Raw genomic sequence first — 25,797 nt, 5'->3', positions numbered from 1 at the left:
TATATTTATTATAATATTGAGTATTGTTTGTAGTTTTTGCTGAGCAGAAGAAAGTAGATGGCAATGGGAACATTTTAAAATACATGTGGGAATCATCACACTCTAAAGCTATAGTAATTGAATATAAAACTCAGCTCTGAAATTTCACTTTTTAAAAAATGATTTGTTTACCTTTTAAAAAACAAAATAAAATGACCTCTCACCTTTCTGAAAGGAGAGACAAACTTCCTGCTTTTTCCATTCTCCTATCTGAGGCATGAGTGGTACCTGTGTTTATTATAAGCCGTGCATAGGCTCCATTATTGCCTTGTAGTGTGTGTTATTACTAACATATCACCAGAAGGAATTTCCCTTAATTAGCACATCACAGACTTCATATTTTGATTGAGCATCAAACTCATTCTACTTAGCTATTGTATGTGTGTGTATGTGTTAACCCCCAGATGTTAACATGTGCTGAAATAGGCATATTTCAATACCTTGTTTTTACAGATGACTGCCAACTATTGTGCTTGCTCTATTACTTTGTGCTCCCTTTGGTATTCTTTTTTCTCAAAGACATGATAGAATTTCTAATATGCCCAACAGACTTCTCAGATTTGTGTTAATTAAAAAGAGACTTCATTTAAATATATGTTTTTCTTTAAGGACTATATTCATGGATCTAAACTATGTTCCTTTCTAATATATATGTATATGATATTCAATATTATTTGTAATAATTAATAATAGTTATTTCATTCTCTCCAAGAGTAATATTTTTATATGATGGCTTTATGTCTGCTGCTGCTAAGTCGCTTCAGTTGTGTCCAACTCTGTGTGACCCCATAGACGGCAGCCCACCAGGCTCCCCCGTCCCCGGGATTCTCCAGGCAAGAACACTGGAGTGGGTTGCCATTTCCTTCTCCAATGCATGAAAGTGAAAAGTGAAAGTGAAGTCGCTCAGTCGTGTCCGACTCTTAGCAACCCCATGGACTGCAGCCTACCAGGCTCCTCCGTTCATGGGATTTTCCAGGCAAGAGTACTGGAGTGGGGTGCCATTGCCTTCTCCCCACTTTATGTCTATATATATACATATATATATATATATACACACACACACATATATACACACATAAATCCCATAGTGGGCTTCCCTGGTGGCACTGGTGGTAAGAAACCACCTGCCAATACAGGAAATATAAGAGACACAGGTTCGATCCCTGGGTCGGAAATATCCCCTGGAGAAGGAAGTAGCTACCTAGTATTCTTGCCTGGAGAATCCCACGTTAAGAGGCACCTGGCAGTCTACAGTCCACAGGGTTGCACAGAGTCAGATACAACTGAAGAGACTTAGCACACATGCATATCCTAAATTATGTTTTATTTTATTTTTTTTAAGTAGACACTGATAGACATTTAATAAAATTATTAAACTAGCATTTAATAAAAACACTAAATAAAATAAGAATAGTAGGAAACTACCTAAATATACCAAAGGCTATTTGCTTTTATTATTTATTATTTTATTTTATTTTTAAACTTTACATAATTGTATTAGTTTTGCCAAATATCAAAATGAATCCACCACAGGTATACATGTGTTCCCCATCCTGAACCCTCCTCCCTCCTCCCTCCCCATACCATCCCTCTGGGTCGTCCCAGTGCACTAGCCCCAAGCATTCAGTATCGTGCATCTAACCTGGACTGGCATCTCGTATTTGCCTATGTCTATATCTATGAAGGCAGACAGATTTATATTTAAATTTGTATCAAGTAAGCAGTTCACTTTAAGATTATTTCAAATCACCAGGGAATATTGTTAATATTCAGATTCTGATTCAGGTGCCTGGGATTGGAGTCTGAGATTTTGCATTTTTAATAAGACCCCAGGGATGACAATGTTGCTGGCCTATGGAAAATAGAATATCAAGGAGTTAGAGACCTCCTAGTAAGGACTTCAAGTTTTGACTTTGTCCCTGATTCTGATCTTAACTTAGAGATTTAATCCTTTTGATTTGTTGTTTACTTATAAAATGGGTGAAATCTTGTTTCTACTGCTTCTTCATGGAATTGTTCTGTGGTCCAGATTAAATTAATTTAAAGTGACCCTGACTGGGAAAGATTGAGGGCAGGAGGAGAAGTGGGTGACAGAAAATCAGCTGGTTGAATGGCATCACCAACTCAATGGACATGAGTTTGAGCAAACTCTGGGCAACGGTGAAGGACAGGCAAGTCTGACATGGTGCAGCCCATGGGGTCACAAGGGGTCACAAAGAGTCAGGCATGACTGAGCAACTGAACAATAACAAAGCAAGCTTTATAACAAAAGAGCAGAGGAGGTAATACAGATATTTCTTATCCTTTGAATATTATATTTTAACCCAGTGACCTAATTTCTGTTGATCTCTGCCCATTTGGCCTGAAATGATGGACCTAGTTTTACAACTATTTTCTAATAGTTCTTTGTTCTCATAAATCCTTCACTTTGTGTTTATTTATTGAGGTATTAATCCAACAGCTAATGATTGAGTAGCTACTGTGTACCATACCTTGTGCCAGCTTCTAAAGATACAATGAACTTCTCTCACTTCTATTGTTCATTCTTTCAAATAATTTCATTTATTGATTTCAGTCTGTGATTTTTTTTTCTTCCTTCAATAGAGTGTTGGGACCATTTATCTGAAGGTTACACTTTTTTTTTTTTTTCCTCTTTGAACCAGTTTTATCGAGTTTCAAAATATTTTCTAATTCTCCACTATGTGGTAAATCTCTGCAAAAGGAATAGAAAATTGAGGAAAGTACAGAAGGCACAGCTCTTTACCAAAGCATTTAAATTCTACTTAGGGAATGGTATATTTAACAATTCCTCAAACAGCTGTAATAGTACAAAGCAGGATATGACTAGTGTCATCCGACTTTGAAGAATGTTATGTGAAAGGATAAAATTCACAGCTGACTTGGAGATTTGCAAAGTCTTCTTAAAGATGGATAATTGTGACAGAAAGAGACAAGAGAAAGAAAAGAGTAGATATTAAAGATGGAGCAAATCATACCTTCCTTCTCTTTGCTTTTGTTCATGTTGAATTACTTAAATAATCTGGCATGGGAAAAAGATTTTAGAATATCTTTTTAGGTATGGTAGGTATGATGTAAAGTTGGAAATTCTCATAGAAAACACACTGTGATGACCTTGAATGCCAGCTACCAGATCTGAATTTTTGGGGGGAGCGTTAAGGAATCTTTGAAGATTGGTTTTCCTGTCATACATTCAAATTCAACCTTTAATTCAAGCTTGTAGAATTTAAACACAAATCAATTACATGAACTCAGTTCATACAGAGCAGATTGACAGCCTCCTGGTAATTTTTTGCTAGTTTCTATCAGATCGGCGTGGCATCATAGACATGGTGTAATGGACGGTGTGAGGACACCTGGTTACTAGGTAAGCCCCGTGCACTAACTTACTAGTCTGTTGACCTTAGAGAAGGCACAGACTTCTATAAGTCTTCAGTTCAGTTCAGCCACTCAGTTGTGTCTGACTCTTCACAACCCCATGGAGTGCAGCATGCCAGGCTTCCCTAACCATCACCAACTCCCAGAGCTTGCTCAAACTCATGTCCATCAAGTCGATGGTGCCATCCAACCATTTTATCTTCTGTCGTCCCCTTCTCCACCTATCTTCAATCTTTCTCTGCATCAGGGTCCTTTCCAAAACGTCAGTTTTTCACATCCAGTGGGCAAAGTATTGGAGTTTCAGCTTCAGCCCTTCCAATTATTATTCCAGGACTGATTTCCTTTAGGATTGACTAGTTTGAGCTCCTGGCTGTCCAAAGGACACTCAAGAGTCTTCTCCAACACCACAGCCCAAAAGCATCAATTCTTTGATGCTCAGCCTTCTTTATGATCCAACTCTCACATCCATACATGACTACTGAAAAAAACATAGCTTCGACTAGACGGACGTTTGTCTGCAAAGTAGTGTCTCTGCTTTTTAATATGCTGTCTAGGTTTGTCATAGCTTTTCTTCCAAGGGGCAAGTGGCTTTTAATTTCATTACTGCAGTCACCACCTGCACTGATTTTGGGGCCCCAAAAATGCCTCTCTTAATGATTTTAATAATGAACTCTGCCTATTTTCAGAGGTCATCATGGGAGAAATGTGGTAAATAAATGTGAAAACATAAGCTTTGAAAGTATAAAGGTCTGTACAAATATAAGCATTCCCCCTTGATTTTTTTCTATTCCTCTCCCTCCCTCTTTGGGGTGGAACATTGGAAAAAGTGATCCTTTCTGCCTTCCTTCTCCTTTAAATGAAATATCATCTTCTTACTCCATTGTTTTAGGACTCACTGTGCACCACTCCAGTACTATTGCCTGGAAAACCCCATGGACGGAGGAGCCTGGTAGGCTGCAGTCCATGGGGTCGCTAGGAGTCGGACATGACTGAGCGACTTCACTTTCACTTTTCACTTTCATGCATTGGAGAAGGAAATGACAACCCACTCCAGTGTACTTGCCTGGAGAATCCCAGGAACGGGGGAGCCTGGTGGGCTGCCGTCTATGGGGTCGCACAGAGTCGGACACGACTGAAGTGACTTAGCTTAGCTGTGCACTTTTTGAGAACATATCTAACAATTGACTTGATTTACCTGTTCTTTTTTGGCTTTCCTGGTGGTGCAGTGGCAAAGAATTCACCTGCCAATTCAGGAGAAGCCGCTGATTACAAGTTCAGTCCCTGGGTTGGGAAGATCCCCTGGAGAAGGAAATGATAACCCATTACAGTATTCTTGCCTAGGAAATCCCAAGGAGAGGAGCCTGGTGGGCTACAGTCCACAGGATCACAAAGAGTCAGACACAACTGAACAAGCACACACACTCTCTCTTATACTTTTTCAAAACCTGAAAATCATCCATAAAGCTGCTTTTTGTCTTTTATCTTATAATGATTTTTTTTTTCACATACAGACTGTACTAATTGCATCATCATTCTGACCTTAGCTTATATATCACCTCTTAAAATATTCACCAATGACAAGCCATGGGACCGCGCCCCCCCCCCCATCACTGATGAGATCATTCCCTATCCTCCTTTATTTGCTTTATGGCACTTTTCATTACCTTCAATTACTTTCTGCTTGTATTTGCTTATATACTGTATGTCTCAAGTCAATACAATTTTATTAGTTCATTATGTGACATGACAGTGTGATAGCAACATAGAATCTGTACCAATGTGTATGTCCTTAAGGAGACAAACAGTAACAAATACTGATAACAATAAATGACAGCCCACTCCAGTATTCTTGCCTGGGAAATCCCACGGACAGAGGGACTTGATTCATGGATTCACAAAAGAGTTGGACACGACTTAGTGATCAAGCAACAGCAGCTATGTATAAACGTCAGTTGGTTAAAAAGAAGAATGTGCTACAGAGAAGAGAGTAAGCCGAAGATTATACAGGAAACATTAGGCCATTCTATGTTAGATACTCAGGGCAGGTCCCTGTCAGGGGATGCTTATTCAAAGAGCAGAAGTAAGGGACCAAGATAAGAACACGTGTAGGCAAAAAGGGTTCCAAGCATGAGAACAGTGAGAACTGAGAGTATTCTATCTTCTATTTCTCCCATCTTCCTTCCTGCCTACCTGCCTTATTTCCTCCCTCCTTCCCTCTCTTTTCTCTTTCTCTCTCCCTCTTTCCTTTCTTCTTTCTATCCCCTTTTCTTCCTCTTCTTTTTCTCCTCCTTTTCCTTCCTTGCTTCGCTCATTACTTGCCTGTCTGCCTGCCTTCTTTCTCTTCTTCCTCCTCCTCTTTCATTTCTTGCTTGCTTTCCTTCTTTCCAGCCTCCCTGTCTCCATCCGTCCTTCCCTCCTTCATTATTTTCTTTGCTTCTCTCCTTTCTTTTCCTTTCTTTTGTAAAGTTATAACTATTTATTGCTTACTAAAGTTGTAGATAAACTTTTACCAGCACATCTCTGAGGAGACATTTGAAGTTCTTTACAGCAGTCCAAGTGATAGATGATGATGGCTTAGACCAGAGTGGTAGTGAAGGAGGAGATAGGAAGTGGTCACGTTTTGCAAGCAATCTTCAAAGGAAGCACAGACAAGCAGCTTTGCTCCATGATGGAGAAAATGCTACACCAAGGGTGCTTTCTAGGTTTTTAACCTAGGTAATTGATAGTGTAGCTGCCATTGATTGAAATGGCAATAACTTCAAGAACAGTTTTGGGAGTGAGTGTCAAGAATTTGGTTTTGTACATATAATGATTGAGATGTTTATTTGGCCTATCCAAATGGAGATGTCTTGTAGACATTAGAATACTTGAGTCTGGCACTCAGGGAAGAAGTCTGGATTAGTGATATCAGTTTGAGTACCATTTCTAAAGAGAATGGTAAGCACCTGTTCTTCATAATTTAAATGGGGAGTATGAGCATATCAGGTTTTCAAGGTTTTCATGCAGAGTAGAGAAGCCATGGTATTACATGGCTGTTGCATCTTGTTGAGACTGCTGAGTCAGGCATTCTCTTGGTACATTTTTTTTTTTCTAATTTTTTTTAAAATAATATAATTTCTGTAACTAAGTAAAATTTGCCACAAATTGATTAAAGCCCTGTTTGTTGTTTCCCCAGTTCGATTTCATACTTATGCTTCTTGGAACCAATCAGCTACAGTCATCATTTCTCAAAAATCTGGATTCAGGACTCAGAACTGCCTGCATCAGAATTAAATGGCTGTATTTTAAAATGTAGAATCCTGCACTCAAATCCTGAATCATAATAGTCTGGGGACCCAGGAATCTGCATGATTATTAACATGTGCATGAACATTTAGCCACTTCTGCTATGGTGTATAAAGCATATTATCTTTTTAAAAATCTTTTTAAGATTCTTTCATTTTAAAAAGTTTTTCATGATTGTTTATATTGCTTACATAGTTAAACCTGCCAACTCATGTTCCAAGTTGCTTAGATTAGAATAGAATTGATTTTAATCAGAAAGATGAACTCATTAGTTGGGCAACATAATGATGAAACTAATTTATCATTCCTTCTTTTTCTTTCAAACAGTATAGTTTCAGGGTGTACAGCAGCTTTAGGGGGAACTCTTCAGGTGGCACAGTGGTAAAGAATCCACCTGCCAATGAAAGTGACTTAGGAGAAGCATGTTTGATCCCTGGGTCAGGAAGATCCCCTGGAGGAGGAAATAGCAACCCACTCCAGTATTTTTGCCTGGAGAATCCCACGGACAGAGGAGCCTGGAGGGCTACAGTCCATGGGGTTGCAAAGAGTTGACATGACTGAGCGACTGAAGATGCAGGGACTGTCCCAATAGAAAAACTTGGTTTTAATGGTGGATATTGAATTGCTTTGATAATCTAAAATGTCTGTTAAGTATTTCTGATTCTCCCTTGCTCTGGGCATGTAATAGAAATGTGTTGCATTTCCTAGTCCCCTTGTGACTTAAGTGGGCACAGAAAGGGAAGAGAAGCCAATAAGTACTGTTCCTGGGGCCAGAACATTTAATTATCAGTGTTCCTTTATCTTACATCTTTCCCTGTACTTGAGATGGAGGCTGCCCTGTTATCCTACTTTGCTGAGTTTTTGTGACGAGCAGAGCTCCTCTGCCCATCTGCAATAACACTTGGGGCGAATCAGAAGTGCAGCTTTGCAATTTTAAGCTACTAGGATGGGGACTTGTTATTACTGTAGCACAATCTACTTTCTCTAGCAGAACTGAGTTACTTGGGCCTGAGTTATCTCCCTTTCAAAAGGCTCGTATTGTGAATCAACTGAATCAACCAATGTCACCTCATTCTTCAACAAATGTCAGTTCAGTTCAGTTCAGTTGCTCAGTCATGCCTGACTCTTTGCGACCCAATAGACTGCAGCACAACAGGCTTCCCTGTCCATCACCGCATCCTGGAGCTTGGTCAAACTCATGTCCATTGACTCGGTGAAGCCATCTAACCATCTCATCCTGTGTCATCCCCTTCTCTTCCTGCCTTCAAGCTTTCCCTGCATCAGCTCTTTTCCAGTGAGTCAGTTCTTTGCATCGGGTGGCCAAAGTATTGTCACAAATGTCAGCAATTGTGTCAATATACATCTCTTCTCATTTAACCTTGCTACTAGACAGCATATTCAAAAGCAGAGACACTACTTTACCAACAAAGGTCCATCTAGTCAAAGCTATGGTTTTTCCAGTAGTCATGTATGGATGTGAGAGTTGGACTATAAAGAAAGCTGAGCACCGAAGAATTGTTGCTTGTGAACGGTGGTGTTGGAGAAGACTCTTGAGAGTCCCTTGGACTGCAAGGAGATCCAACAGGTCCATCCTGAAGGAAATCAGTCCTGAATATTTATTGGAAGGACTGATGCTGAAGCTGAAACTCCAATACTTTGGCCACTTGATGTGAAGAGCTGATTCATTTGAAAAGACCCTGTTGTTGGGAAAGATTGAAGACAGGAGGAGAAGGGGACGACAGAGGATGAGATGGTTGGATGGCATCACCAATGTGATGGACATGAGTTTGAGCAATCTCCAGGAGTTGGTGATGGACAGGGAAGCCTGGTGTTTTGCAGTCCATGGGGTCGCAGATAGTCAGACACGACTGAGCAACTGAACTGAACTGAACCAGATGGTTTGTTTAAAAAACAAACAAAAAGCAAAATAAGTTGTACACCAACTTCTGAAAATACACACAATTATATTACCCTTCAGGTACAAAATCTGTCAAACAGCCCATTCCAATAATCTGGCAGTGGTTTCCTCTTCTCCTTACAGCATGTCATTTAGCGTTTAGTAGGAAAGGTTGACTGCTGAACTGGGGGTCAGGAGAATGAGCCTTGTGGTAATACCAGGTTAAGGAGTCTCCTTCTAAGTGAAAGGATGGGTCATAAATTAAGTAGAATTCTATATCTAGAGTTTCAAAGATATTAGCCTCTTAGCCTTCAGTTGAGTTCAGTTCAGTTGCTCAGTTGTGTCCGACTCTTTGCGACCCCATGAACCATAGTACACCAGGCATCCCTGTCCATCACCAACTTCCGGAGTCCACCCAAACCCATGTCCATTGTGTCGGTGATGCCATCCAACCATCTCATCCTCTGTCGTCCCCTTCTCCTCTTGCCCTCAGTCTTTCCCACCATCAGGGTCTTTTCCAATGAGTCAACTCTTCACATCAGGTGGCCAAAGTATTGGAACTTCAGCTTCAGCATCATCCTTCCAATGAACACTCAGGACTGATTTCTTTTAGGATGGACTGGTTGGATCTCCTTGCAGTCCGAAGGACTCTCAAGAGTCTTCTCCAACACCACAGTTCAAAAGCATCAATTCTTCGGCACTCAGCTTTCTTTATAGTCCAACTCTCATATCCATACATGACTACTGGAAAAAACATAGCCTTGACTAGATGGACCTTTGTTGACAAAGTAATGTCTCTGCTTTTTAATATACTGTCTAGGTTGGTCATAACTTTCCTTCCAAGGAGTAAGCGTCTTTTAATTTCATGGCTACATTCACCATCTGCAGTGATTTTGAAGCCCAAAAAAATAAAGTCAGCCACTGTTTCCACTGTTTCCCCATCTATTTGTCATGAAGTGATGGGACCAGATACCATGATCTTAGTTTTCTGAATATTGAGTTTTAAGCCAATGTTTTCACTCTCCTCTTTCACTTTCATCAAGAGGCTCTTTAGTTCTTCTTCACTTTCTGCCATAAGGGTGGTGTTATCTGCATATCTGAGGTTATTGATATTTCTCCCAGCAATCTTGATTCCAGCTTGTGCTTCTTCCAGCCCAGCATTTCTCATGATGTACTCTGCATATATTCTGGGACTTCTGTACTTTGTACAATGGGGAGATGTGTGCATACTCAGTCTCTCAGTCGTGTCCAGCTCTGTGTGACCCTATGGACTGTAGCCCGCCAGGCTCCTCAGTCTATGGAATTCTCCAGTCAAGAATACTGGAGTGGGTTGCCTTTTCCAATTTCAGAGGATCTTCCCAACCCAGGGATCAAACCTCTGGGGTCTCCTGCATCTTCTGCATCTCAGGCAGATTCTTTATCCCTGTGTCAGCTGGGAAACCCAATGGGGAGATGCTTACCCAGTATTTCTAGCCAGATCACATTTTGATCCCCATTGTCTCACCAATGAAAAATTGTCACCGCTCTTTATAAATCACCAAATTCTCATGTAAAATTTACAGAGCAATATTTGGAAATTCCCTAGTGTGCAAACAGATGACTGTATAAAGAAGATGTGGTACATATACACAATGTAATATTACTCAGCCATAAAAGGGAGTGTAAATGGTTCATTTGTAGAGATGTGGATGGACCTAGAGTCTATCATACAGAGTGAAATAAGTCAGAAATAGAAAAAATAGATCATATATTTGCATGTATGTGGAATCTATAAAAATGGTACAGGTGAACCTGTTTCTAGGGCAAGAATAGAGACTCAGATGAAGAGAACAGACTTGTAGACACAGCAGGGGAAGGGAAAGGTAGGGTGAATTGGCAGATTTGGATTGATCTATATATACACCCCTATGTGCAAAACAGATAACTAGTGGGAACCTGCTGTATAGCACAGGAAGCTCAGCTCAGTGCTTGGAGATGTCCTGGAAGGGTGGGATGGGGTCGGGGTGGAGGTAGATCTCAGAGAGGGAGCATATATGTATACATATAACTGATTCTCTTCATTGTACAGGGCTTCCCTGGTGGCTCAGCATCCACCTGCAATGCAGGAAACCCAGGTTCAATCCCTGGGATCAGGAAGATACTCTAGAGAAGGGAATGGCAACTTACTCCAGTATTCTTGCCTGGAGAATTTCATGGATGGAGGAGCCTGGTTGTCTACAGTCCAGTGGTTCACAAAGACTCAGACACAACTGAGCAACTAACACTATCACTTCATTGTAGAGCAGAAACTAACACAACATTGTACAATTATATATCAATAAAAAATAATAAGGTAAATTACAGGCACCAACAGAATTAATTACGGATTTTAGGGTTTTTTTTTCCGCTATGTTCTACTAGAAGTACAAAAAACAAAACTGACCAGAAGCTTACACTATTTTACTTAAGAAATATGAATCTATTGGTACATGATATTTAAAACTTTAGACTCTCTCAATATTTTTGTTATTCATGTTGGTTCCAAATACATAAAGAGTTATTTGTAGTTATTTAAGTGAAAAAATATATATTTAAACTGTTTACATATTGTGTAGAGTTTTTTAAACATAAAACAGTCTACATTGACTTAAAATCTTGAAACAATTCGGTTATAAGTTTTGATTCTGCTGTCTTCTTTCTGCATACTCATGGTCTGGAAAGGAGACTAGCCTTCCTTAATGTTTTAGTTTCCAAATACTTTGCCAATTATGAATGAACTAGGTCAAAAGAGTAAAACATTCTTTCTACAGACTACATGAATATTCTGCTGTTTGAAAAACTGGACTAGCCCATCAATCATGTTGTTAATATTGTAGATTCTCACAGAGTTGAAATATAGCCCGTAAAAACCTCATCTGTAAGCATATGTTTTCCAAAATCTTCAACTCATTTAAAATTATTTTAGTTACTGCTAGGGATAAACAATTTTTGGATGCCTATGACAGCAAATAGTATTGGTAAGGAAGTTAATTATAAATAGAGTATATAAAATGACATTTTAAAACATTTCTAAAAAACAGAATAGTTTTAAATTATTGAAATTTTAGATATCACATTTAGTTATGATTATCTATTTTAAAAGTAAGATTTAAAAATAAAGCTGTATTTAAAAAGTAGCATTCTACTAATAACCCCTGTGATTCAAAAATCTTTAATATAAAATTAGAAATATTAAACAACTTAAATGGTGGTGTTTTATAGATTCACCCATATGACAACCTTTTGTCTCTAAAATATTTGTGATTATTTTAGAAACAACAATAGCAATAAAAATATCAAGAGTGCAATTTGACTTTGAAGCCAATTTACGTAAACTTATCTTTGGCTGGATATGTTTAATAGTTTTACTAATGTTAAACCCTGTGAATTTCGATATTTGGAAGTCTTGTACTTTCAAATTTAGAAGGCAGACCTACAATGAATTGTATTGATTATTCTAGCAACATACTTTGTTGATAACATTATTGTGCAGTAATTTTTAGGGAATCCAAGAGGAAGGCTATTTTTACTAAAGGGAACATGTTTCCAACTAACAGTATGTAAACTGCCATATTTAAATTTTTTAGACTCCCATTTTAAAAAGGACATTTTGGTTTTAAGATTTTTTTAATGTAAATGTAAACTGATCCCTTTGAATGTATGTTAGTTCATGGAAATTTTTTTAAATTTCAGCTTTGTTGAGTTATAATTAACATAAAACTGTAAGATATTTAAGATAAACATTGTAGTGATTAGTTATGTGTATACATTGTGGAAAGATTCCTCTCATCTAGTTGATAAATGCATCCATCAGCTCACATGTTTATCTCATATTAATTTATTTTTGGTGAGAACACTTAAATTGTACTCTCTTAGCATAGTTCATGGAAATTTTTAACGAAGACCCTATCTTGATATATTTATTTTCTTTTCAGGTTATTTATCATTAAAATGGCATTGTAAAGTGATGACTCAGAAGTTAACAGTAAGTCTTAATTATTTGAAAGAAGTGTCATTTTAATATTGTACTATAACAAGTCATACCATATGTGGTAATTTTTTTTTCTCGTCTAATTTTGTATGTTAGTGTAAAGCATAGAATGTGACCAGAACTCTTAGACCTCAAAGTATATTTTTCAGTGAAGCCAAAATATTTTTACTAAACTATCCTAGTCAATAATTTTTGGATTTGGCAAGTTTCAGTGCAGTCCTGTTTTTGAGAAAAGTCAATGAAAGTATTTCCCTTCTAATTCAATAACCTTTTTATCCTGAAACCATTTTTCCTTTTGGTGCAAATACTTACAAAGTCAGTATTTTGACAGTAACAATAATATATTATGTTATTTTTTTCTGTGCTGAAAATAGTTAATGATTAGGCTGGACTTACGCATCTGTCAGCCAGAAGACCTACTTATTAAACCAAATGAAATAGGTGTGATTAAAATCCTTTCTTTTTTTATTGAGTTATATGACCCTGGTTAGCTATACATTTACATCTAATATGTATATATTACTGTTGCTGTTTCAAATTATGAATCTTCATGTTTTTAATAAACTATTTTGATCACCCATATGTTTTCTTCTGAAATGGATATACACCATATGCAATGGACTGGAGAAATTCTTTTGCTTTTTCTCATGATTCAGTAGAATAATTTAAAATATCTGTTCTGGAAAAATTGTCAACCAATACTTTAATGAAGTGCAATTTTAATGTAACAGATTTTCTTTCTCTCCTGACATTAAGATATACTTTTTTGCTTATAACATTTCTTAACCAAAGACAGTTGATACAAAAAAATACTTATGATAGACTCAGAAATAAAATACAGAAAAAATAGTGCCAAATTAAAAGCAGTTGGTGAATTTAAGTATATGAATATTCACATAAAAATACACACACATAGAGATTATCTGTATATATATAATTATATATCATTGTATATTTTACAGATATGTAAGTATGTATTATATGAATATAAAATGATATATCATTGCTTTAAATAAATTATATAAGTATATATGTAAATTATGTAAGTATATATATTTAAATCTATATAATTATGTAAGTATATAATTGTAGAAGCAGTATGTTAAAACTCAAAACAGATTCTTGTAATAGAAAGCTACTTACCCTTTCCTTCTCTTAATCCCCTCCTCTTTCTGAGGCAGCCAATGCCAAAGTTGACATGTGCTCCTCTACCTCATTTTTGTGAGCTTCTCTAAGCTCAGAAAGCACAGTTGCACGTTTTTATGTCTTTTTTGTCAAAAAGGTTTTTTTTGTTTGTTTTTATAAACAAACTACCAAGAATATTTCTCTTTAGCTTATTTTTTTTATAGTTGTCCCTTCATGTTAATATAGGTAATGTTCCACACTATGGAGCACTGACATTTATTTAAAGAAAATAAAAATCCGGATGCTTAGTGTCCTCCCTCTATCACAGCCCTAGTTTAGAAGGCACAGATTGTGCTTTGAAAGGCAAATCTGACTGATATTTTAACTCCAACATAGGTATCCAAAATGACTTGAGGCCTATATTAGAACTGGATATCAAGATTTAAGAAAGAAAGTGAAAGAAAGTGAAGTCGCTCAGTCGTGTCCAACACTTTGCGACCCCGTGGACTGTAGCCTACGAGGCTCTTCCGTCCATGGGATTCTCCAGGCAAGATTACTGGAGTGGGTTGCTATTTCTTTCTCCAGGGGATCTTCCTGATTCAGGGATTGAACCCAGGTCTCCTGCATTGCAGGCGGACACTTTACCCTCTGAGCCCACTAGATCACATGCAGATCAGTGAGTCCCTGTACTGAGCTACATGTGATCTAGAGGTATCCATCACCAACAATATGTGATGCACAAAACAGAATACATGTTGCTTTGCTTCAGTATAATGGTTGCATTTATCAGATATAACATTTGATGAAAACAAAAGTCACAATATAAAAATGTGATTTAGTATAAATGAATGAGTTTAGGGGATGGATTTGCTAATTGTTCTAATCCTCCATTGACGGTTTAAAATATTTCAGGAGTTCTCTTTAGACCAAGATTAGACATAATGTGGAGAGAAAAAATGCATTAAGTCATTGTTGTTGCTGTTTTGTCGCTAAGTTGTGTCCAACACTTTTGTGACAATATGGACTGTAGCCCACCAGGCTCCTCTGTCTGTGGAATTTCCCAGGCAAGAATACTGAAGTGGGTTGCCATTTCCTACTCCAGGGGATCTTCCCAGCCAGGGATCAAACCTGCATCTCCTACATTGGCAAGGAGGTTCTTTACCACTGAGCCACCAGGGAAGCACCCTAAATTAAGCCATGGTCTTATACCAATAAATGTATTTTAAAAAAATAAGCATACTAATTGTATTTGAGAGTAAACAACTTTACTTGTACAAAACATAATTAGCAATTTTGTTTATAATGGCACAGGTCACCTGAAAGCTAACTAGCTAGATAGATGTAATACATGTTCATCATTTTTATATATTACATGTCTGCTGATAATATTGATGTTATACTACTGTTAAGTCTATTAGATATTTATATATTTCACATACTATAGTGATATGGATATACATTTATATATAAAACTCATACAGGTTATTCTGTAACATCTCATGGGAAACTTGAATGAACTTTTTGGCCAAACTAATATTATACTCAACACGCTGATAAGTACATCTGACTTTTGCCCCTTTAAATTTTGTGTAGAAAAGATACTTTATTTTTAAAAATTTAAATATTAACACAACAGTATTCTAAAGCTAGATTGTGCTTTTAAGAAGTTTCTTACTAAGTTTTTACAAGTCTCTGTGTAGGGGTATGTTGTATATGTGACTGTATGTTTCACATTGAGCTTAGATTTGGAGTTAGCAGTGTGGATCAGACCGTTTTAGCCTAACCAAGTGTGAAGAGAAAATTAATGAGTGATGCAATTTGATCCATCAGTGTTCATTGAGCACTTGCTATGCACTAGGTAATATTCTAAGTGGTAGAAGTATAGTAGTGAACACAAGTATGACTTTTACATTCTAGTGGTAATGGTGGGGCAGAAGGGAGGCAGGCATTAAACCAACAAGTGAAAAAAAAAATAATACTGTTTTTTTTTAAACCTACTTAGAAAGTCATTACACCCACCAAAATTTTTTAAATGAGTCATCCTTGTATGTATGAACAATGTAAGGAAAATCCCAAATCTAGTATGTTTCTATCCTTTGTACAGTATTATCCACTTTATTTTTTAAATATAAATTTATTTGTTTTAATTGGAGGCTAATTACTTTGCAATATTGTATTGGTTTTGCCATACATCAACATGAATCTGCCACAGGTGTACATGTGTTCCCCTCCTGAACCCCCCTTCCACCTCCCTCCCCATACCATCTCTCTGGGTCATCCCAGTGCACCAGCCCTGAGCATCCTGTATCATGCATCGACCCTGGTCTGGTGATTCATTTCACATATGATATTATGTATGTTTCAATGCCATTCTCCCAAATAATCCCACCCTTGCCCTCTCCCACAGAGTCCAAAAGACTATTCTATATATGTGTTTTTCTTTTGCTGTCTTGCATACAGGGTTATTATTACCATCTTTCTAAATTCCATATATATGAGTTAGTATACTGTATTGGTGTTTTTCTTTCTGGCTTACTTCATTCTGTATAATAGGCTCCAGTTTCATCCACCTCATTAGAACCGATTCAAATGTATTCTTTTTAATGGCTGAGTAATACTCCATTGTGTATATGTACCACAGCTTTCTTATCCATTCGTCTGCTGATGGACATCTAGGTTGCTTCCATGTCCTGGCTATTATAAACAGTGTTGCGATGAACATTGGGGTACATGTGTCTCTTTCAATTCTGGTTTCCTCAGTGTGTATGCCCAGCAGTGGGATTGCTGGGTCATGTGTCAGTTCTATTTCCAGTTTTTTAAGGAATCTCCACACTGTTCTCCATAGTGGCTGTACTAGTTTGCCTTCCCACCAACAGTGTAAGAGGGTTCCCTTTTCTCCACACCCTTTCCAGCATTTATTGCTTGTAGACTTTTGGATCGCAGCCATTCTGACTGGTGAGAAATGGTACCTCATAGTGGTTTTGATTTGCATTTTTCTGATAATGAATGATGTTGAACATCTTTTCATATGTTTGTTAGCCATCTGTATGTCTTCTTTGGAGAAATGTCTGTTTAGTTCTTTGGCCCATTTTTTGATTGGGTCATTTATTTTTCTGAAATTTAGCTGCAGGAGTTGCTTGTATATTTTTGAGATTAATTCTTTGTCAGTTGTTTCATTTGCTGTTATTTTCTCCCATTCTGAAGTCTATCTTTTCACCTTGCTTATAGTTTCCTTTGTTGTGCAGAAGCTTTTAATTTCAATTAGGTCTCATTTGTTTATTTTTACTTTTATTTCCAGTATTCTGGGAGGTGGGTCATAGAGGATCCTACTGTGATTTATGTTGGAAAGTGTTTTACCTATATTCTTCTCTAGGAGTTTTATAGTTTCTGGTCTTACTTGAGATCTTTAAAGATCTTAGTTGAGATCTTTAATCCATTTTGAGTTTATTTTTGTGTATGGTGTTAGAAAGTGTTCTAGTTTCATTCTTTTACAAGTGGTTGACCAGTTTTCCCAGCACCAATTGTTAAAGAGATTGTCTTTTCTCCATTGTATATTCTTGCCTCCTTTGTCAAAGATAAGGTGTCCATAGGTGCATGGATTTATCTCTGGGCTTTCTATTTTGTTCCATTGATCTATATTTCTGTGTTTGTGCCAGTACCATACTGTCTTGATGACTGTGGCTTTGTAGTAGAGCCTGAAGTCAGGCAGGTTGATTCATCCAGTTCCATTCTTCTTTCTCAAGATTGCTTTGGCTCTTCAAGGTTTTTTGTATTTCCATACAAATTGTGACATTATTGGTTCTAGCTCTGTGAAAAATACTGTTGGTAGCTTGATAGGGATTGCATTGAATCTATAGATTGCTTTGGGTAGTATACTCATTTTCACTATATTGATTCTTATGATCCATGAACATGGTATATTTCTCCATCTATTAGTGTCCTCTTTGATTTACTGTTTTTAATAGTGTCAAATGATGTGAAGAAAAATAACATTGGGTGGGAGGTTAAAAGGAAAATATCTTCTCTTTTATGTTGAGGAAGGCTTTTCTGTGTTGGTAGCATCTGAGGAGAGACTCGGAAAAGTAAAGCAGTATGCTTCCCATGAGTTATCTGGGAAGAACCTCGCAGGCCAAGGGAAGAGTCAGAATCAAGACCCCCAGGAGGCAAGACTGTTTTGGGAGAGCACTTTCTCCAAGGAGAGTGTGCATATTTGAGCAATGCCAACACATCTAACGTGTTGGGGCCAAGTCATGGAAGCTCCTGTTGGTGTGTTAAGAATATTGGATTTTTTTTCTATGTCACATGGGAAGCCATTCTAATCAGAAATGTGAATTGATTTACATTTTTCAGAATGTGCTTTGCTCTGTAAAGAATAGCCTGAGAGAAATGTGGGAAGTCATTTAGCACTTTTAAGTACTTTGAAAGAGCGAACTTATATCTCCTGGGATATCTTAAGCAGAATGATTTAAATACTATGATGTTTAATTAATATTTTATTTTCATATTTATAACAGAACAGAATAATATGTTTACATCTTTTAAAGCAATATTGGCATGTAGAGAGTTCTATATAAAACCTATTATCTTAAACCCCTTTGTCATCATTATCACTGGCATGACCAAAAGGCATAATAGATGCCCTTAGGGAAAATCATAGTCCCCTCAAATGGTTTTACAAGTATGATCCTCTATTCCTTGCTAAAATCAAACATAAACGATTTTGGAGTGTATTATGTATAGTATACTATACATAGAATTGTTTAAGAATAATATGTGTAACAACTAATACTTTATTCTTCTGAACTTACTTCATAAATTATAAACCTAATTTTTAAAAATAATAGCTAAAATAAACCTGCTTACATTATTTACACTTTAAAAATTGAGTCCCAATCAAACTTATCCCTCCTCATTCATGTGAAAATTTCGTCTGAAAGCCTAAATATGTACATTCATTCCAAGTTGCCTTTTTTGAGCACTTGTTGATCCTTACATATGACTATCTTTTGGGTGTTGATGGTTTGTGTATTTTTCCACTATTAAGCCTAAATTGATGTAGATGACACACACCACACACACACACATGTTCACAACTTGAATAACATTAACTGTACTAAATCTATGACTTAGCATATAGAGAGAGGCATATTATCAAAAGTAGTATCTTTTTTTTTCTTCTTTGGTTTATTCTTTAGTTTCCTGAGGACCACTTTTTTAACAAAAGGTACACAGATCAGTTTTTTGTGGTTTAAAAAATTTTTGTGTGTAATTTTTGTTTGTTTGTCTTGTTCTTTGTGTTTTGTTTTGATTTTTTGTTTGTTTTAGCCTGGCAGAATGATGAATAGTGTTAATTTTAACTTGAGTTTCAAATACTGATTGATATTTTAAGACATACACCTTTGATATTAACAAAATAAACAAACAAAAGCAGATCATTAAGCCAAATGGATAAATTCTGATACAGATAAATGTTCCAGTTTTATGAACTAGGTCTGGCAACCTAATTTACATACTTTAGAAATTTAAGTATATTTACCTGTCTAGGGCTTTCCAGGTGGTGCTAGTGGGTAAAGAACCTGCCTGTCAATTCAGGTTAGACATAAGAGATAATGGGTTTGATCCCTGGGTCGGGAAGATTCCCTCGAGGAGGGCACAGCAACCCACCCCAGTATCCTTGCCTGGAAAGTCCCATGGACAGAAGAGCCTGGCAGGCTGAAGTCCTTAGGGTTGCACAGAGTCAGACACGACTGAAGCAACTTAGCACATGAGGTGTGTAAATAAACTGTATAACTTCAATATAGCCCACATTTTGTACATTAAACTAGAAGGAAAAAAAAAGAAACATGGGACAAATAATATCATAAAAGATATTAATAATGCTCAAAATATAAAATGACTCCATGAGTATTTGTCTTTTAGTAAAAATTACATTTCATTATATATAAATTTGCACATCTAAGGCTAAATCTGAAATATTCTAACAGTGAAATTCAATCTGGTCTCAGCTAACTTACATATGATTAACTAATAAAAGTTGACACTGAGCTCATTTTGTATTTTAAATATAAAACATATGTTGCACAAGTTAAATTGACATATGTCAAACACCTTCAAAATGTATGTATCAATATTTACATAATATTCTTTCATAAATCTTTATAGAATGATCTTAAAATTAAATCACTGGTCTTCAGAAAGTTAATATGACAATATCCAAACAGAATTGAGATCTCAGACTTAAAACATAAGTTCCAGTCTATTTGCCTTTGGCTCAGCACCAAAGTGCCTCCTGAAAGATGTCACCATAGAAAGCTGTTTGTACAGCCTTTCATTCTGCTCCCAAGCGGGTGTACATAGCTCAGCTGATGTCTAGAAGCTGTTCATCTGTGCAAGCAGAGACAAGGCTTTTGCTTTTCTTGCTAATAGTATGGTTTGCCATTGTTTAACCTCTAGATCTGGCCCTGGACGGGAGTTTGATCATCAATACTCTATCTGGGGAGAAAAGCAGAAGCGTAGGATGTGGGGAAGGGATAGAGAAAGAAAGAAGGAAAGGCTCAAGTGAGCCCCAGCTGGGAGAAAAGAACTAAATTCTTCGCCAGGAAGCAATACCCATCTTGTGCTGTGTGTCTGCATGCATTCTAAGTCACTTTGGTCTAATCCAACTCTTTGTGACCCTGTCCATGGGGTTTCCCAGGCAAAAATACTGGAGTGGCTTGCCGTGCCCTCCTCCAGGGGATCTTCTGAATCCAGGATCAAACCCATGTCTCTTGTGTCTCTTGCATTGACAGGCAAGTTCTTTCCCACAAGCACCACCTGGAAGCCCAGTTGTTCATATCTAGTGTTTAAATATAAGATGTTTTTCACACTGAATAATACCTAAATGTAACCTGACAGTAGTATTCTGGACAACCACAGGAGCCAAATTTAAAAAGAAAACTAAAAAATATTTGCCTTTGTCAGACTCTTCTAGACACCTCAGTTTGGTCTTCAAACTGACCCCTTCCTCAGGAGTTTTCAAGGATATATCTGTCTGGTCTTTTCACTATGTGTTCAGTTCAGTCAGTTAGTCATGTCTGACCGACCACATGGACTGGAGCACTAGTTGTTTAAAATCTAACTCCTAGGAGATGCAGCCTCACTCTTCTAAGAAGCAAGGAAACAGTCTAGAGTAAAGGAGTGAGTGAGTGGAAGTCGATCAGTCATGTCCAACTCCGAGCGACCCTGTGAACTGTAGCCTGCCCATGTAGTCCATGGAATTCTCCAAGCAAGAATACTGGAGTGGGTAGCCATTCCCTTCTCCAGAGGATGTTCCTGACCCAGGGATCAAACCTGCCTGTCCCTCATTATGGGCAGATTCTAGACTGTCTAAGCCACCAGGGAAGCCCAGGCTAGAGCAAGGCTCCATGCCAAGTGCTCTATTGGGCAGGCTCTTCTGAGAACTGTCTGATCTCATTCAGAAAACATAAAATAATTGGCAGTCAGCATTAGAAACTTGTATAAAAACTCGACAGAATGATTTTGTGTCCATGGCAAATAATAATGTATGCATATTTTAATACTTTATAATTTAATTTTTCTAGTTATTCATTTTTATTTTTTCAAGACTATTGAGGAAACCAATCATCTGGCTCTTCACACAGTTACTGAGAGAGGCACTTTCGGTTTAACATAGACCATTATTATAGGACAAGTCTGAACAATAGTAAAGCCTATTCTATTCTAGTCCCTTGAAATATCAGGGCTAAAAGGAGGCTGCATAATGTTATCCTCAAAGGACTTTATCTTTTGATTAATAAACTTCTTCCTTTCTATGGGATAATTGTTTAATATTTATGTGAAAACATTCTGAATGCAAGGAATCATGTTTAAACACTCAATAGAATGTCAATAGAACTGCATTTATAAAATCCTATTATCATTTTAAACCCATTTTATTCTCACTGTCATTGTTTAACGTCATAGTATGGTATTTGCATATGATGCTCTTCAAATATTTATTAGCAAAAAAACAATAAATATGAATCTATCAACCCAGTATGTAATTTATCATGAAACTCTTTAATTTCTGTATTTAAAAATTATATACACATATAGCCTTTGATAGAGAAAAAAGAGAAAACTCTCCTTAAAAACTAGAAGAATGAAATGATTTATTGACAGTTATGCTAACAAGGTACCCTATTTTAGCAACCACTTGTCTATTTTCAAACACCAGTAGAAATCATTCAAAATAGCTGATTATTACAGCAAGGCATAAGGGATATGAAAACAAGACTGCTTTTAATCTTGAAAAGCAAGTGTAATGAAATTTAAGCATAGATGTCAATAGAGAAAAATATTCTCTGTTTTGCCACAAAGTCATTGCTCCCATAGTAAGCCCAGCAATTCACAAAACCTTCACACAAAGAGTCATTGTGTGCTGTGCATGCGGCAAGCAGGCCGTTGCTTCATAAAATGTATTATTAAATTGCCGTTACTGCCATCTAGTGGAAAGAAATAATCCATGTCACTGTGTCACTAGTTAAGTCCTAAAGTTCTAGGGGGGAAAGGGAAAACCACCATTTGGATTTGCATATATCCTAAGAAGTAAAACAGCAAACTGGAAGATATAATTGCATGAATATTGCAACATAATAGACAGATAATAACTGAATAAGAGGTTTAAGGAAAGAAAAAAATAGTGAGAATGGATGCATGTATCTGTAAGATTCATTTTGGAGCCAAAATTAAACATAAAATGTTATTTCTCACTGGATGCAGTGAGATGATCTGAACTGGGGCATCTTTATTACTTGTACACTTATTTTCTCATTTTTCATGTGCTCATTAAGTCTTAAAAGTTGAAAAAGAAAAGCGATTTGTTCTTCTCAAACTTTCAGTTACCAGGAAAGTATCTGGAAATCTTTTTACCATGTTACAATGCAGATTCAAACTCAGACATTAAAAAAAAAGGCAGGGGGAACCATTAAAAAACTAAGATGATGGAATCTAGTCCTGGTGGGCTGCCGTCTGTGGCATCACACAGAGTCGGAAACAACTGAAGTGACTTAGCAGCAGCAGCAGTCCCATCACTCCATGGCAAATAGAAGGGGAAAAATTGGAAGCAGTGACAGATTTTATTTTCCTGGGCTCCAAAATGACTGTGGATGCTAACTGCAGCCGTGGAATTAGAAGAGGCTTACTCCAGGTCAAGAAGCAACAGTGAGAACCGGACATGGAACAACAAACTGATTCCAAATTGGGAAAGGAGTACATCAAATTTGTTTACTGTCACCTTGCTTATTTAACTTATATGCAGAGTACATCATCTGAAATGCCAGGGTGGATGAAGCACAAACTGGAATCAAGATTGATGGGAGAAGTATCAATAACCTGTTTGCAGATGACACCACCCTTACGGCAAAAGGAAAGAGGAGCTAAAGAGCCTCTTGATGAAAATGAAAAACGAAAGTGAAAAAGCTGGCTTAAAACTAAACATTCACAAAATGAAGATCATGGCATCCAGTGCCATCACTTCAAGGCAAATAAGAAAGCTGAGAGCTGAAGAATTGATGCGTTTGAACTGTGGTATTGGAGAAGATTCTTGAGAGTCCCTTAGACTGCAAGGAGATCAAACCAGTACATCCTAAAGGAAATCAACCCTAAATATTCGTTGGAAGGACTAATGCTAAAGCTGAAGCTTCAGTACTTTGGCCACCTGATGTGAAGAACTGACTCATTGGAAAAGACCCTGATGCTGGGAAAGATTGAAGGCAGGAGGAGAAGGGGGCAACAGAGAATGAGATGATTGGATGGCATCACCGACTCAATGGATATGTAAAATAAAAAGCAGTCATACTAGCATCCCATGTTTCTCATAAGGAAAAAATGAGTTACAAATAATCTCGCCATGAGCTATAGGATATTGCCCTTTTTATAGATTAAAGACAGCATCCAAAATTTTATATGCATGGATGCATGTGTGCATTCTCAGTCGCTTAGTCGTGTTGGACTCTGTGACCCCATGGACTGTAGCTTGTCAGGCTCCTCTGTTCATGGAATTTTCTAAGCAAGAATATTTCCTCCGCCAGGTGACTTTCCTGACCTGGGGATCGAATCAGAATTTCCTGCATTGGCAGGCGATTTCTTTGCCATTGAACCACCTGGAAGACCCTACAGTTTTATGTAGTTAAAAATAAATGTTGCTCATCTATTTTATGCATAGTAGTTTGTATCTGTTCAGTTCAGTTCAGTCGCTCAGTCATGTCCAACTCTTTGCAACCCCATGAATCGCAGCACGCCAGGCCTCCCTGTCCATCACCAACTCCTGGAGTTTACTCAGACTCAAGTCCATCGAGTCAGTGATGCCATCCAGCCATCTCATCCTCTGTTGTCCCCTTCTCTTCCTGCCCCCAATCCCTCCCAGCATCAGAGTCTTTTCCAATGAGTCAACTCTTTGCATGAGGTGGCCAAAGTACTGAAGTTTCAGCTTTAGCATCATTCCTTCCAAAGAAATCCCAGGGCTGATCTTCTTCAGAATGGACTGGTTGGATCTCCTTGCAGTCCAAGGGACTCTCAAGAGTCTTCTCCAACACCACAGTTCAAAAGCATCAATTCTTCGGCACTCAGCCTTCTTCACAGTCCAACTCTCACATCCGTACATGACCCCTGGAAAAACCATAGCCTTGACTAGATGGACCTTTGTTGGCAAAGTAATGTCTCTGCTTTTGAATATGCCATCTAGGTTGGTCATAACTTTCCTTCCAAGGAGTAAGCATCTTTTAATTTCATGGCTGCAGTCACCATCTGCAGTGATTTTGGATCCCCAAAAATAAAGTCTGATACTGTTTCCACTGTTTCCCCATCTATTTGTCATGAAGTGATGGGACCGGATGCCATGATCTTTGTTTTCTGAATGTTGAGCTTTAAGCCAACTTTTTCACTATCCGCTTTCACTTTCATCAAGAGGCTTTTTAGTTCCTCTTTACTTTCTGCCATAAGGGTGATGTCATCTGCATATCTGAGGTTATTGATATTTCTCCCGGCAATCTTGATTCCAGCTTGTGTTTCTTCCAGTCCAGCGTTTCTCATGATGTACTCTGCATAGAAGTTAAATAAGCAGGGTGACAATATACAGCCTTGACGTACTCCTTTTCCTATTTGGAACCAGTCTGTTGTTCCATGTCCAGTTCTAACTGTAGCTTCCTGACCTGCATACAGATTTCTCAAGAGGCAGATCAGGTGGTCTGGTATTGCCATCTCTTTCAGAATTTTCCACAGTTTATTGTGATCCACACAGTCAAAGGCTTTGGCATAGTCAATAAAGCAGAAATAGGTGTTTTTCTGGAACTCTCTTGCTTTTTCCATGATCCAGCGGATGTTGGCAATTTGTATCTGTTAGTCATATATTACCCCTCCCGTCCTTTGGTAACAATAAACTACTTTTCCATGTCTGTGAGTCTGTTGTGTATATAGTGAGATTAGCAACAAGGATTTAGCCTATAGCATGGGGAATTATAGTCAATAGCTTGTAATAATTATAATAAAATGAAATCTGCAGAAAAATTGAATTACTATGTTGTACTCCTGAAATTTTTGCAATATTATAGATAAATTTGAGGGTGCTGGTCTTAGTTGTTCAGTCGTGTCTGATTCTTTGCAACCCCATGGGCTGTAGCCTGCCAGGATCCTCTGTCCATGGGGATTCTCCAGGCAAGAATACTGGAGTGGACTGCCATGCCCTCCTCCAGGGGATCTTCCCAACCCAGGGATCAAACCCAAGTTTCCCACATTGCAGGTGGATTCTTCAATTAAAAAAACACACAAAAACTAAATGTGTAAATTATGTAACATAGTATCTAGCACTTAGTAGCCAATAAATGTTAGTATCACCGTGTCACAGAGTTATATTTATGGACTTGAATGTATTCACACCTTAAAAAGTTTCATACAAGGAAAAGAGAATTTTGAGACTTCTATAAAGGAAGCCTGATATAAATCTGTAAAGGGTGTTACCTTTAGGTTTCATCCAAGGATAACATAAATATGAAATTTGTGAATTATTCTG

At 37.5% G+C, this 25,797-nt stretch overlaps 1 long non-coding RNA gene across 3 annotated transcripts in view; it reads left to right on the top strand.

The window, feature by feature from the left end:
- The window catches only part of LOC113895402, a 675,663-nt gene that overhangs the window by 357,115 nt on the left and 292,751 nt on the right, over positions 1-25,797 (top strand). For all 3 annotated transcript variants that reach the window (XR_003511837.1, XR_003511839.1, XR_003511834.1), the window contains one exon: positions 12,571-12,620. This is a non-coding gene — a long non-coding RNA (uncharacterized LOC113895402). The remainder of the gene's footprint in view (positions 1-12,570; positions 12,621-25,797) is intronic.

The sequence above is a fragment of the Bos indicus x Bos taurus genome, chromosome 1 (genome assembly GCF_003369695.1).
Source record: "Bos indicus x Bos taurus breed Angus x Brahman F1 hybrid chromosome 1, Bos_hybrid_MaternalHap_v2.0, whole genome shotgun sequence".
In the NCBI taxonomy this organism is placed as follows: Eukaryota; Metazoa; Chordata; class Mammalia; order Artiodactyla; family Bovidae; genus Bos; species Bos indicus x Bos taurus.
This window is presented reverse-complemented; position numbering and strand designations above follow the sequence as displayed.